General features: G+C 47.5%; 1 long non-coding RNA gene and 1 pseudogene across 1 annotated transcript; both read left to right on the top strand.

The window, feature by feature from the left end:
* The first annotated feature begins 692 nt into the window (after nt 1–692).
* Nucleotides 693–4,229, top strand: LOC123334899. The gene is made up of 2 exons (XR_006553092.1): nt 693–1,679; nt 2,760–4,229. It is a non-coding gene; the product is annotated as an uncharacterized LOC123334899 (long non-coding RNA).
* A 1,167-nt stretch (nt 4,230–5,396) lies between these two features.
* LOC102400090 lies at nt 5,397–11,179 on the top strand (annotated as a pseudogene).
* The last annotated feature ends 1,381 nt before the right edge of the window (nt 11,180–12,560 follow it).

Genomic DNA, 12,560 nt, shown 5'->3' with positions numbered 1-12,560 from the left:
TTTGCTGCTGCTGCTAAGTTGCTTCAGTCATGTCCGACTCTGTGCGACCCCATAGATGGCAGCCCAATAGGCTCCCCCGTCCCTGGGATTCTCCAGGCAAGAATATTGGAGTGGGTCGCCATTTCCTTCTCCAATGCATGAAAGTGAAAAGTGAAAGTGAAGTCGCTCAGTCGTGTCCGACTCTTAGTGACCCCATGGACTGCAGCCTACCAGGCTCCTCCATCCATGGGATTTTCCAGGCAAGAGTACTGGAGTGGGGTGGCATTGCCTTCTCTGCCATTTTGGTCTCAGGTAAATAGCAGGGAGGGAACACAGCCCCACCCATCAACGGGAAATTGGATTAAAGATTTACTGAGCATGGCCCCGCCCATCAGAACAAGACCCAGTTTCCCCCTCAGTCAGTCTCTTCCATCTGGAAGCTTCCATAAGCCTCTTATCCTTCTCCATCAGAGGGCAGACAGACTGAAAACCATAATCACAGAAAACTAACCAAACTTATCACATGGACCACAGCCTTGTCTAACTCAAGGAAACTATGAACCATACCTTGTAGGGCCACCCAAGACGGATGCGACATGATGGAGAGTTCTGACAAGATGTGGTCCACTGGAGAAGGAAATGGCAAACCACTTCAGTATTCTTGCCTTGAGAACCCCATGAACAGTATGAAAAAGCAAAAAGATAAGACACTGAAAGATGAACTCCCCAGGTCAGTAGGTGCCCAATATGCTACTGGAGATCAGTGGAGAAATAACTTCAGAGAGTTATTAAAATTCTTAATATTCTGTTTTAAAATTGTGTAATTTGGCACAAATGAGTAAACAGGATAGTTTGTGACTGAATTTTTGTATTTACTCATCAGTCACTTCTATAAAATGATCCTCATGCAGATTGTCATATCCTCTTATTCATCATCTCCAGATGTTTTCCTTTGTTTGGTTTCTAATGGTTATTCTGAAATTGCTATTACAATTGACCTCTTTCAGCTGATTTTCAGATCAGCGATTTTAAAAAAGTCTAGGCAAGTTGCAAGTGTCCCAAACTGAGATGATCTGTTATTTCCAAATGTGTTATTTGTAAATGTGGTTTTTTCTTCTTTTCCTAAACTTTTCTCAAGGGGTTACATTGTTCCAGATCATTCTAGCACTTGGAATAGAGTTGAGTTACACACTTAACATTCTTCTTTAATTATGAAGTTGAAATAAACAGCAGTAGATGCCAGATCCAGTTGTTGATGGGGACAAAAGTGCATGGGCCAATGGGAAAAGGAGTGTTGATCTTTTTGAAATAAAAATGATGAATAGTTCACGTTATCAGCCTTTGAAGGAAGGACAAGGGGGAAAGCATTTCCATTTTGGCAGTTTCTTTGTTTACAAAAAAGGGAAGGTAGGAGAGGCTTGGGTTCCCACAAGCCCTCACAGTGTTTTGCAACTTCTTTGAAAGGCCACTAGGGAACCAAGGCCTCTGCTTCCCACTGACAATTGATGAGGAGATGGCACCCTCATGCCACAAGAAGACCCCAGAGCTGGCTCTGGGCTCCCTCTGTGGTGCTCCTTGGAAGAAGCACATGGGTGGCTAGGCACCAGAGAAACCTCAGTGGTCATCAGACTGACCTTCTTCAACCATCAATCTTACCACGTCTCTTCTCCAGGACTCTGGAGAGTCCCCACACTCCACAGGTGAGATTCCAGGCCCTCCTATTTCTCCAGTTTCATCCCATCTCAGCCACTGCCCTGCAACCTTGACTTTTGTGTTTTAACAGCCATGCCTGTTCTATTGAAATAATCTCCCCTCCCTTGGTCTTCCCTTTGGTCACCTCCCCGAGGGTCCATGGAGCTCTACGTCCCTGCCTTCTGGCAGTCTCCCCACTGCTGGATAATCATTATGGGTAGAATTGTGTCTCCTCCCAAATTCATAGGCAAACCCTAAACTTCAATGTAACTATATTTGGATAGAAGACTTTTAAGGAAGTAATTAGGGTACAATGAGGTCATTACACAATAGGGCTGGTGTCCTTATAAAAAGAGAGAGAGCAGAAAAATGAAACCACAGAATGCATTTTGGGTCTTAGCAGAGCACAAATTCTTCTGTCTTGGTGCAGAGAGAATTCAGCAAAAGGCAGAGAGATGGGTAAAGAAAGAGTTTATTAATACAGGACATTTGTGAGAGATACAAGTTAGCAGGTAAGGGAGTGCCATCCCCCGAAAGCTGGGTGGGCTACATTTTTATAATCAAATAAAATTAGGGAGGGGAAGAAGACCACCTCCTTCCTCATATTTGATGTCAAGTTTTCATCATCAGCTCCTCCTCCGCCTCATGCAGTGGAGTTTTCTTGTCCCTACATGGTCAAACCAGGACTGTCATGAAGCTATGGAAATGAGCAAAAAGGCGATAACATATACTAAAATATGGTAAACCATCTCAGGTTTCAGTAAAATGTCACCTTTCCCTATTTTTCTGCTCTTAGTACAAGCAGAAAAAGCCCCTTCTCAAGGATCATTCATTTGTTGACTTCAATGAACAGGATGTAGGCCTCATTCCACCATTGTTTATGCTTTGGGGCATGTCTCATGCTTCCTTTGCATGGTTTCATTGCCGAGCAAGTCTGCATGGTCTGTTTTTAAGCAAGCCTGCTTTCTTGATAGATCATTAATCTACAGGAGTCTCCATACTTTTTCTCTATTTATGAACCCCTAGTGAGAATAACTATTTAATCTCCTAAGTTGTCCCTTTACTCTGTCCCTATCACAAACACACAGAGAGAAAAGGTCTCAAGAGAACTCAGCAAGAGGACAGCCATCTGCAAGAAAAGAAGCTGCGGGAGAAACCAACCCTCTCAGTACCCTGGTCTCAGACTTCCAGCTCTGTGACCCACGAGAAGACCAACGTCTGTTGTTTAAGCCCCTCAGCCTGTGGTGCTCTGTGATGGCAGCTAGCACAAAACCGTCTGCCTCTCACATCCATGGTGGCCCTTCCTGACCATCATTCCAAATAATTAATAGAGCATTTGATCTTCCATAAGTACTTCTTCCCCAAGGTTTCCCAGGTGGCACTAGTGGTAAAGAATCCACCTGCCAATGCAGGAAATATAAGAGACCAGGTTCAACCCCTGGATTGGGAAGATCCCCTGGAGGAGAGCATGGCAACCCACTCCAGTACTCTTGCCTGGAAAATCCCAAGGAGAGAGGAGCCTCATGGGCTACAGTCCCTGGGGTCACAAAAAGTTACACAAGTAAGCAACTGAGCACTAGAACTAATCACCTCCTCCCTAGTGACAGAATATACTTGCTATCTTTCTTATAAGTGCCATCAAGCAAGAAAATAAGATCTTCCTTTCCCCAGTAAGAAATGAGCTTCCCTTAAGCCCTGACATCTTAGCTCAGTGCCACATAAGAACAGAAGTGGATTAAATGGAACGAATGGGTTAGAGGAAACCAGGTTGGTGTGAGGATTCAATAACCATAATGATGTGAAAAAGCACACAGTTGGTCATAGAGTGGGTGCTCCATGAATGTAAATGCTACCCCTTGAAGAACACACAAGCCACCATGCCCACTGAGAGGACCTCTATAGAGGGAGGACACATTTCTCACTTTGTCCATTTGGTCAACAGATACTAACAAAAACCCAGTGTGCGCCAGCCTTGTGCAAACTGGAGGGAAACCAGTAAGAAGCAAAACCAACTCCACCCTCAGGAGTTTACTCTCTTCTGGAGAAAACAGATGACAAACAAGGAGTATAATCGAGGTCTTAGTGACTGATAAGCACTAGACAGGGAAATGAGGTGGAGTTGGGGTTGGGGTGATACGGGTGCTAGATTAGTAACATTTATTCCAACATTTGCCTGACACCCACTATGTACCAGGGATCATACCGGGTGTTGGGAAAATAAAGATGAGCAAACAGCTTCTCTCAGAGGAATGGCCGTGGAGGGTGGGGGAACCCCTGCCTGCCTTCCTCAGCGGCTCCAGAAGCTCTGGGGGTAACCACCAGGGGCTGTCTGAGACTCCTGTTGGTACTCACAGACCTTGGGTACACTGGCTGCACTGTTGTGTCTGGCTTTTTATTTTCCTTTCCCTTTCTTCCTCCACAATTAAATCTTGTTATTCGAGTGGCCTCAGACCTCTGTTCTCACTGACAATATTCAAGATTAGGACTACAGAAACTAGGGAAGAACTGTCAATTTCCCCATGAGATTTTACAAGTCTAAAATAAAGAATTCTCTATAACCTAGTGGACACTTCTTTCTTTTATTCTCTTAAAGGGGACAAAACTAACTTAAGAAAATGTCCTTTGCTTATGGTCAAAGGAAGAAAACAAAAGCATTTCCAGTGTACAATCATCTGACTTAATTTTCAAAGCACCAGTATCTTTATGGGGTCCCAGATGGTGGGTGAGCACTGGGCAGTGCTCAGGAGGACATCGGAAGGGACGGCTGGGATGACTGATGGACATGAGCAGGGGTCACATGGAACCGAGCTCCATGAGGGTTGAACAATTCAAAATAAAGTTGGAGGGAAAATATTGACTCTGAGCCTTTTAGTCACCAGTGCAAATATATACTATTTATATTGGCTATAAAATCCACCAGGAGTGATCTGCCTGGTCTCAAAGTGGTCACAGACTCCAGCGACTAAGAAGAAAGTTTGGGTTCTGGACTCATCCTCCCCTCTTCCTGTCCCTCTGATTCTAACAGTGCGGCCTAAGACCTGGCTAATCAGAACAATCCTCTGACCCCAGGGGGAATACAGGAAGGGTGACCCTGATTTGACTCAACATGAAGCAAAAAGACTTTGGGCTCCTGGGGAAAGCGATTCTGATTTGGAGAAAGCTTGATTCTGAGAAGATGTGGGGTGGGCTGGTGGCCGTCGGCTCGAGAGGGGACAGAGTCAGAGCAGTGAAGGTGAGACCCCCTTTAGACACCCAGTGTGGAGGCTGGGTCATTAACTCTTGGTCAGACCTGCAGAAGCAGAGTGACTTTGGAGTGCGGTGACCCTCTGCTTTTCTTTCTGTACCTCTGGCTTCCTTTGTGTTCCTTTTTCAGCCTGGTTGAGGTTGGGTTTTTGCCATCAGCACCTGAAAGACCACATGGGAGCCTGTATCCTGGTCCCACTTAGTTGGCCCTGCTCGTGCAAGGAAACTGTGACCCACGGCCCACGGCCACGCATGGGTCAGTGTCTGGCCTCTTAGATGCCATGTGCTTCCAGGCCCAGCGGTGCTCTCCTCCTGGGATTTGCCAGGAATGCTGGGATGAGAGCAGGTGCGGTAGGGGACCAGATTCAAGCTGATGTTGTCGGAAGCATTCAACTTGATGTTTGGTGCCTTCTTTTCCCTCTGCTATGAGAAGAGGATGTTCCAGATCCGAGTAAAGAGGGAGGCCCCGTCCCTAACCGAGGATGCAGAAGAGTCACGGACGGGGGCCAGGAGGATCAAGCCACGTCACGGCTGACCTGCAGGTGGCAGGACAGAGCGACAGTCCCCCGGGAACGCGGAATGTGAGAAGTCAGCTTCTGTTGAGCAGCAGTCTCCCTGGCTTCTATTACATCACTGGTGGTGGAGGAGGAACACAGCATCCTAACCCGATCCCAGTGAACCCCGACTCCCAGTGAACCCTGACTCCGAGCAGCCCTCATGATGTGGTCCGCTTGGGCACCCCTCACAGCTGCTTAGAAAGCCAGGCAGCCTGGCTGTCCCTGGAAGGTGCCTTGTCTTGGCAGGCTCCCCCAACCCTGGAAGAAGTGATTGTAACTGACTCCATGGACTGCATCACCAGCCACAGAAACAGCTTGTAAAAAACAGATCCCAAAACGGGTCAAACATTTTCCCTCGCTATGGCCAATTCTAGGTTTTTATCCCATGATAGAAAGCTCTACCATCTTATAACAGGCACTTGTTTAGGAAAATACCACAGCGTGATGGCTTTTAAGAAATATCTGTTTTCTGAGTAAAAGAAGAGAGGGCAGAAAACATGAAAAAAAAGTCTGTACGGTAAGAAAAAGTAGGATTTATCTTTTTTGATGGCTCACTGGGGAGTGACATGATTTTCTAGAAATGTCAAGTTCCACAGAGCCAAGCAATCATATTTTACAGAATTTGGTTCATTATGAGAAACATGCATAAAAGAGAGAAACAATTTACCCTAAAATGGAATTGAATACATGGAGAAACTCAGAGATTTGTGGACAATCCACTCCAGGACTTCTCCACTCATGGCCCTGGAGTTGTGTGACACTGTGATTATATATTATACATATATATATGTATATTTATTATTATATATGTATAATCATATATATATATATATATGCCTGGACTTCCCTAGTAGGTCAACTTGTAAAGAATCTACCTGCCATGCAGGAGACCCCAGTTCGATTCCTGGGTCAGGAAGATCCTTTGGAGAAGGGATAGGCTACCCACTCCAATATTCTTGGGCTCCCCTGGTGGCTCAGATGGTAAAGAATCAGCTTGCAATGAGAGAGACCTGGGTTTGATCCCTGGGCTGGGAAGATACCCTGGAGGAGGGCATGACAACCGACTCTAGTATTCTTGCCTGAAGAATCCCCATGGATAGCCTAGTGGGCTACTGTCCATGGGGTCCCAAAGAGTCGGACACGACTGAGTGACTGAGCACAGCACACAGCACATATGTATACAAGCATGCTAAGTCACTTCAGTCATGTCTGACCCTTTGCGGCCCTATGGACTATAGCCCACCAGGCTTCTCTGTCCATGGGATTCTCCAGGCAAGTATACTGGAGTGGGCTGCCATGCCCTCTTCATATATATATATATATATATATATAGGTTTTGTCTCCATCTCTGGCACTAGAAACTTTTAGATTTCCTAAGTGAAGAAAGCAATAGGTGTCTCTTTTTATGTTAATGGAGTGATTTTGGAAAGCTTCTGGGGATGGAAGATGGTTGCCAATGGAGCCAGTCCTGTGATTAGAAGGTTAGAATTTTCAGTTCCATCTCCCTTGACCTCTGGGGAATCAATCAATTGGCAATAGCCAATGATTTAATCAATCCTGCGTATGTAATGAACCCTCCAGAAAAATCCAGAAAGCCAGGGTTCAGGGAGCTCCCCAGTAGATGACCACAGGGAGATTTGGGGAGAGTAGGGTATTTGGAGAGAATATGGAAGTTCCAAGTCCTTCCCCATGTCTTGCCCCCTGCATCTCTCCATTCTGGTTGTTCCTGAGTTATATCCTCTTACAATAAACTGGTGATCTAGTGGGTAAAATGTTTTGCTGAGCCCTCTGAGCCACTCTAGCAAATTAATCAAACCTGAGGAGGGGGTCATGGGGATCTCCCTGGAGCAGATTGGTCAGAAGCACAGGTGACAACCTGAAGTTTCCACTGGAGTCTGAGCTGGGGGATGGGACAGTCTTGTGGGATCTGATGCTGTCTGGGGGACAGGGTGTTGGAACTGAATTGCTTGTTGGTGTGTATCCCTTCAACTCTACCTGCCCCTCCCCCCCCCCACACACACACACAGCAAGTGGGGGCAAAGCTTTAAATTGCTGCACACACCTTCACATCAATTCTCCCTACACATCAAGGGGTATGAGAACACACAGCCCAGATCAAAGAGTCCAGGCTTCATCTTCTACAGACAAGGACTGAGGGAACCCATGCCGAAGCCTCCAGGGCAGGTCAGTGGTCCAACTGAGGTGTGATACTTCACAGGCAACAACACTCAAAAACCCCATTGTTCCCCCCCGAGACGGCCAGTGAGCAGCTCTCCCCAGGACTGATGCTGCGCCCACAGAAGAGGTGAGCAACTTGCTCAGTTTTGGGGATTTGAGCCCCAGGTGCAACCTCTGGGTAGAGAATGCACAGGGGAAGCAACTGAGAATATACAGCAGCCCAAAGGAGGGGCTTTGCTACTAAAAGTACTAGCTTACTTCAGAAACAGTTGGTAAAATAAAATTCATGTTTTATGGCCAGATCTAAAAAATTTTAACGAATTTTTCTTTGCCCCTTTGGGCCTCCTCCCTCACCTCTGGTGTGTGTTGTGCATCTGCGTTGATCAGACCCCTTAGGAGAGAACCTTCCTTCTTAACCTTGTAAGGGGCCACGGTGACCCATGACCCACCATCACTTAGTTCATGGAGATCTGGACGGTACAAATTGTCAATAATGCATCATGTAGTACACAGCCCTCTGTCTCAAAAACTTACATAACTGTGTTTTGACTTCTAACAGGCAGAAGAGTTCTTGGAGCTTTCTGAGAGGCTGTTCCCATGTTATAATCCTCAGTCTGGCTCAAATAAAATTTTCCATTTCTTTCTTAGATCTACTGATTTTTTCCATTGACACAAGAAAGGACAATGTCCTATGAAAGTAATGAAGAGAAAACCCTGGCAGCCAGCAGGGCCCGGCCCCCAGGGCCAGGGGACAAGGGAGCATCCCTGGTGCAGGAGGGGTGGCCCAGCCCAGGAGCCGGGAGGACCTGCCGTCTGGACGTCACCCAACTCAGTCCATGGGGGAGAGACACCCTCCCAAGACCTGGACACAATTGGTTGGCACCGGGAGCAGGGCCCAAATCCTCACCTTCATCACAGCACACCACTCCCTCCCCCAAAATACCAAAGGAAAATCTGATTTGGAGTCAATGAGTGCCACACCACCCCAATAGAGGCCCCATGGCATGGCCCCACAGGGAGATGGCCAAGCCCAGACACAGCTGGAGGGGCCTCCACCAGAAGAAGGACTCTGAGACAGCATTCAGGTTATCAGAGGCCATGAAACACAGCCTGGGCTCTGGGGGCTGGGAGACATGACACTCAGGGAAGCAGAGGTTATAGAACCATGGAGCTAGTGCGTTTGAAAAGAGCCAGGATTTTAGAGGAAAGAACAGCATCCATAGAACGGGGCTGCAGAATCCAGAGGAACTGCAGGTTGTCAGACACAGTCATTGGATAAAAACAGAGCAGACAGTGTGAAATACTGACATGGACCAGGCGCAGGAGAAGGTGGGAGGGTGGTAGAGTGAGAAGCCCAGCTCTAAGTCACAACTGATCTAGAAGATGAGAACAGCTCATCTCATGGAGTTGCTGGTGTCTGGAAGGAAGGAACATGATTTATTTCTCCCCTAACGCTGAGTGGCCCATCTCATCCTCCAGGCTGGGCCTCGCTGGAGCTGGACTAACCCTCAGCTGGGACCAGAGGCGTGAAGCAGGCAGCCCTAGGCTGGCTGACCGAGAGGGCAGCCACGCCCTGGGATCCATGCCCTTTGTTTCAAGGGTGCCCGGGTGCCTATCTGGGCTCTTCATATGCCTTCCCGGCAGCCTCTTGTGCTAACAGCCCAGTGCACCTGCCTCTACTGTCCCACAGCTAGATTAAATTCCAGACTCTCTATCTGAAGAAGACCCCTCTTAACTTTCTTCCAGGTGACAGTATCAGGCTTCAGACACCCCAGCCCCACCTCCTCTCGGAGCAAGGAAGCCATGAGGTGGGTGGTGGGGCAGTTGGTGCTAACAGGGTGCTTGGCTCTGGGGCCAACATGGGCAGCACAAATAGAAGCAGCAGGAACCCCACTTAGGGGACTTTGCTGGTGCTTAGGACTCCATGCTTCCACTGCTGGGGCCTGAGTTCAGTCCCTGGTTGGGGAACTGAGATCTTGTAAGCCATGCAGTGCAACCAAAACAAAACAAAAAAAAAAACCACTTAGGAAACACTGCCTTCCTCAAAGTCTTGCTCCTTCCACGGCCACCCACAGAAGGCACCTGGCTCACCAGGACAGCTGGCAGGGTCTCAGGATCCCCCAGCTCCATGTTCACAAACGAGCATTTCAGTCCCACATCCCACCAGGAATCAAATGCCTGCTTCCTGTGAGTTCAGCAAGCCTCTACAAAGGTGACCTGCCGTGTGGTTCCTTTTCTTGGATGCCAACTTTCTCACTAGCATTCTGTCAACGATGGTCCCCAAAGGACACAAAGGACATGAGTCTGGACCTGTGACCTTGTCTCCCAGCTAACGGATGCTCTGAAAAGGCAGAAGGGTCTGTTCTCTCCCTCCCACTTCCCTTCTTTCTTCCCTTGCTTGCTCCCCTCCTCCCTCCCTTCCTTTCTCTTTCCTCCATTCTCCTGTCCTCCTCTTTTTTTTGGTCTCGATACTCTAAATGCCAGGGGCTCTGCTGGTTCTTCAACATTTAGTTTGCATCAAGCCATGGCCCCTGGGCTCAGGAAATTCAGAGGTGGGAAGGCCAAGTCAGCCTGCGCCCCTAGGAGTTCCTGTGTGTGGACCTGGAATTGGGCCCAAAACAGCAGCTGCCTTTTAACCTAGGCACACCCATGCCAACCTCAGCTCTAGCCCATTAGGGTCGCCAGAGTCAGCAAGGGAGAGTTCAGGAGGGCCCATTAAACTTGAATTTAAATGAGCCATAGGAGGTGCGGTCCTAGGCATTTGTCTCTTGCTTCAGCAGTGCTTGGATGGAACAGGCCCAGGGATGCCCCTTTCTCCAGCCTCCGACCATCCCCCAACCTTTATTCCAGTGGCAACTTTTGGCATCAGCTACTCTGCTGTCCATGATTACCAGGACCAGCCACAATTTTTTGAGCTTCACTCCTGATTAATGATCAACCACTAGTCCCAGATTCCTCAGAATTATTCCACTGAGGTGGAGGCCACCGTCAACCACCTCGTCAACAAGCATCTGGGGACGCCTACACCTACCTGTCTCTGGGCTTCTATTTCGACCAAGACGATGTGACTCAGGAAGGGTGTGGGCCACTTTTTTCCACAAATTGGCCAAGGAGAAGCGCAAGGGCGGCAAGCATCTCTTGCGAATGCAAAGCCAGTGCAGCGGCCACGCCCTCTTCCTGAACGTGTAGAAGCCATCTCAAGATGAGGGGGCAAAACCCAGGATGCTATGGAAGCTGCCCTTCTCATAGAGAAGAATCTGAACCAGGCCTTTTTGGATCTGTGTGGCCTGGGTTTTGCCAGTGCAGACCCCCACCTCTGTGACTTCCTGGAGAACCACTTCCTAGGTGAGGAGATGAAACTCATCAAGAAGCTGGGTGACCACCTGACCAACCTCTGCAGTCTGGCTGGTCCCCAGGCTGGGTTGGGTGCATATCTCTTCAAATGGTTCACCCTCAAGCATGACTAGGAGCCTCTGAGACCAGTGGCCTTTGAGGAGCCCCCCGCTAATGTCAGGGCTTCCTGAAGCCCATCTCTGCAGCCACTAGGCAGCTTTTTAACACCCGCAAGACCTCTCTCAAGCCTTGGACAAAATGGAAATAATAAAGGTTTTTGCAGCAAAAAAATAAGTAAATAAACGAGCAAAAAATACTGTTTGGTATAAGTACGTCCCACACACTGCATGGGACATTCTTACTCCACCCTAGTGCAATGCCATGGCAGCCTGCCAAGAATCTCCTCCTTTACTTGGAGGGATCTGAGGTCCAAAAGTGGTGGAGCCCAAACTTGTAACCTGCAGATTAATGTTCTGTGTTCCCTTCCAGGTCTGTGTCAGACAGTCACTGAGACCACAGTCTGGGTGAATCCTCACAACACCATCCTGAGGGCAGGTGGCTCTTTAATGGTGTCCAAAAGGGCTCTGTGATCTCTGAGCTCTTCCAAAGAGATCAGTGACCACCAACCAGAGTATAATTCTAAAATGTTACAGAGAAGTTTAATCACAGTTTGAAAAATGAAAAAAAAAAAAAAAAAAACCCACCCCAGAGATGATCAAGTTTACAACCATGTTCCTTCTTTCCTTATTGAAGACAAGCACACCAGGAACCAACAACACCAGCACTGCCTAGCCAGTCCTCATTCATCATTACAACTTTAGTCTTTAGAAAACTCAGAGAAATTAAGCAACTTGTCCAAAGTAACACAGCTGGGGATGAGGGTGATGCAAGTGAGGGGCAGGCCCAGCACTTGGTGGCTGTGAGATACATAATCACTGAGAACACCTATCTGTCTTGCTCTTTTCATTGTACACTCTCCATGGTCCTTCTTTCTTCTCCTTTCCCTCTCCTCCTCCAAAAAACCAGTCTTACTCATCATCTTAAAGTAAGCCAAGCATCTGTGCTTACATTTCATCCACCCAGAAACACTGACTTACTATATATTTCAGGTAAGGAAACCAGTTTCAAGAGGTTTGCCCAAGTCACAGAGAGACAAAGTGGCAGAGTAGTAATCAAATTATCCTACATCTAAAATCTTAGCTCTTTCCACTGTAGCACTCTACTTCTCAAAAGGCTACCAAAATCCATTCATTTATGGCTATTGTTTTTTATTGTGGTAAAATGAACATGTTTGACCATTTTTAAGGGTACAGTTCAGTGGCATTTAGCACCTTTACAACGCTGTGTAACAAGAGCCCCTCTCTAGTTTCAGAACCCTTTATATCACCGAGAAAGGAAAGCTTGTGCCCGTAAGCAGTGACTTCCTGTTTCCCCCTCCCTCAGCCCTCAGCAGCATGGACTCCATTTCTATCTCTGTGGATTTGCCCATTCTACACATTTCCTATGAATACAGTTCTATAATATGTGATTTCTTACATCTGGCTTCTTTTATCAACATAATGTTCTGAAGCTCAGGCA

Source organism: Bubalus bubalis, chromosome 8 (genome assembly GCF_019923935.1).
Source record: "Bubalus bubalis isolate 160015118507 breed Murrah chromosome 8, NDDB_SH_1, whole genome shotgun sequence".
Taxonomy (NCBI): domain Eukaryota; kingdom Metazoa; phylum Chordata; class Mammalia; order Artiodactyla; family Bovidae; genus Bubalus; species Bubalus bubalis.
Note: the sequence above shows the minus strand (reverse complement) of the source record. Positions and strands in the feature narration are given on the sequence as shown.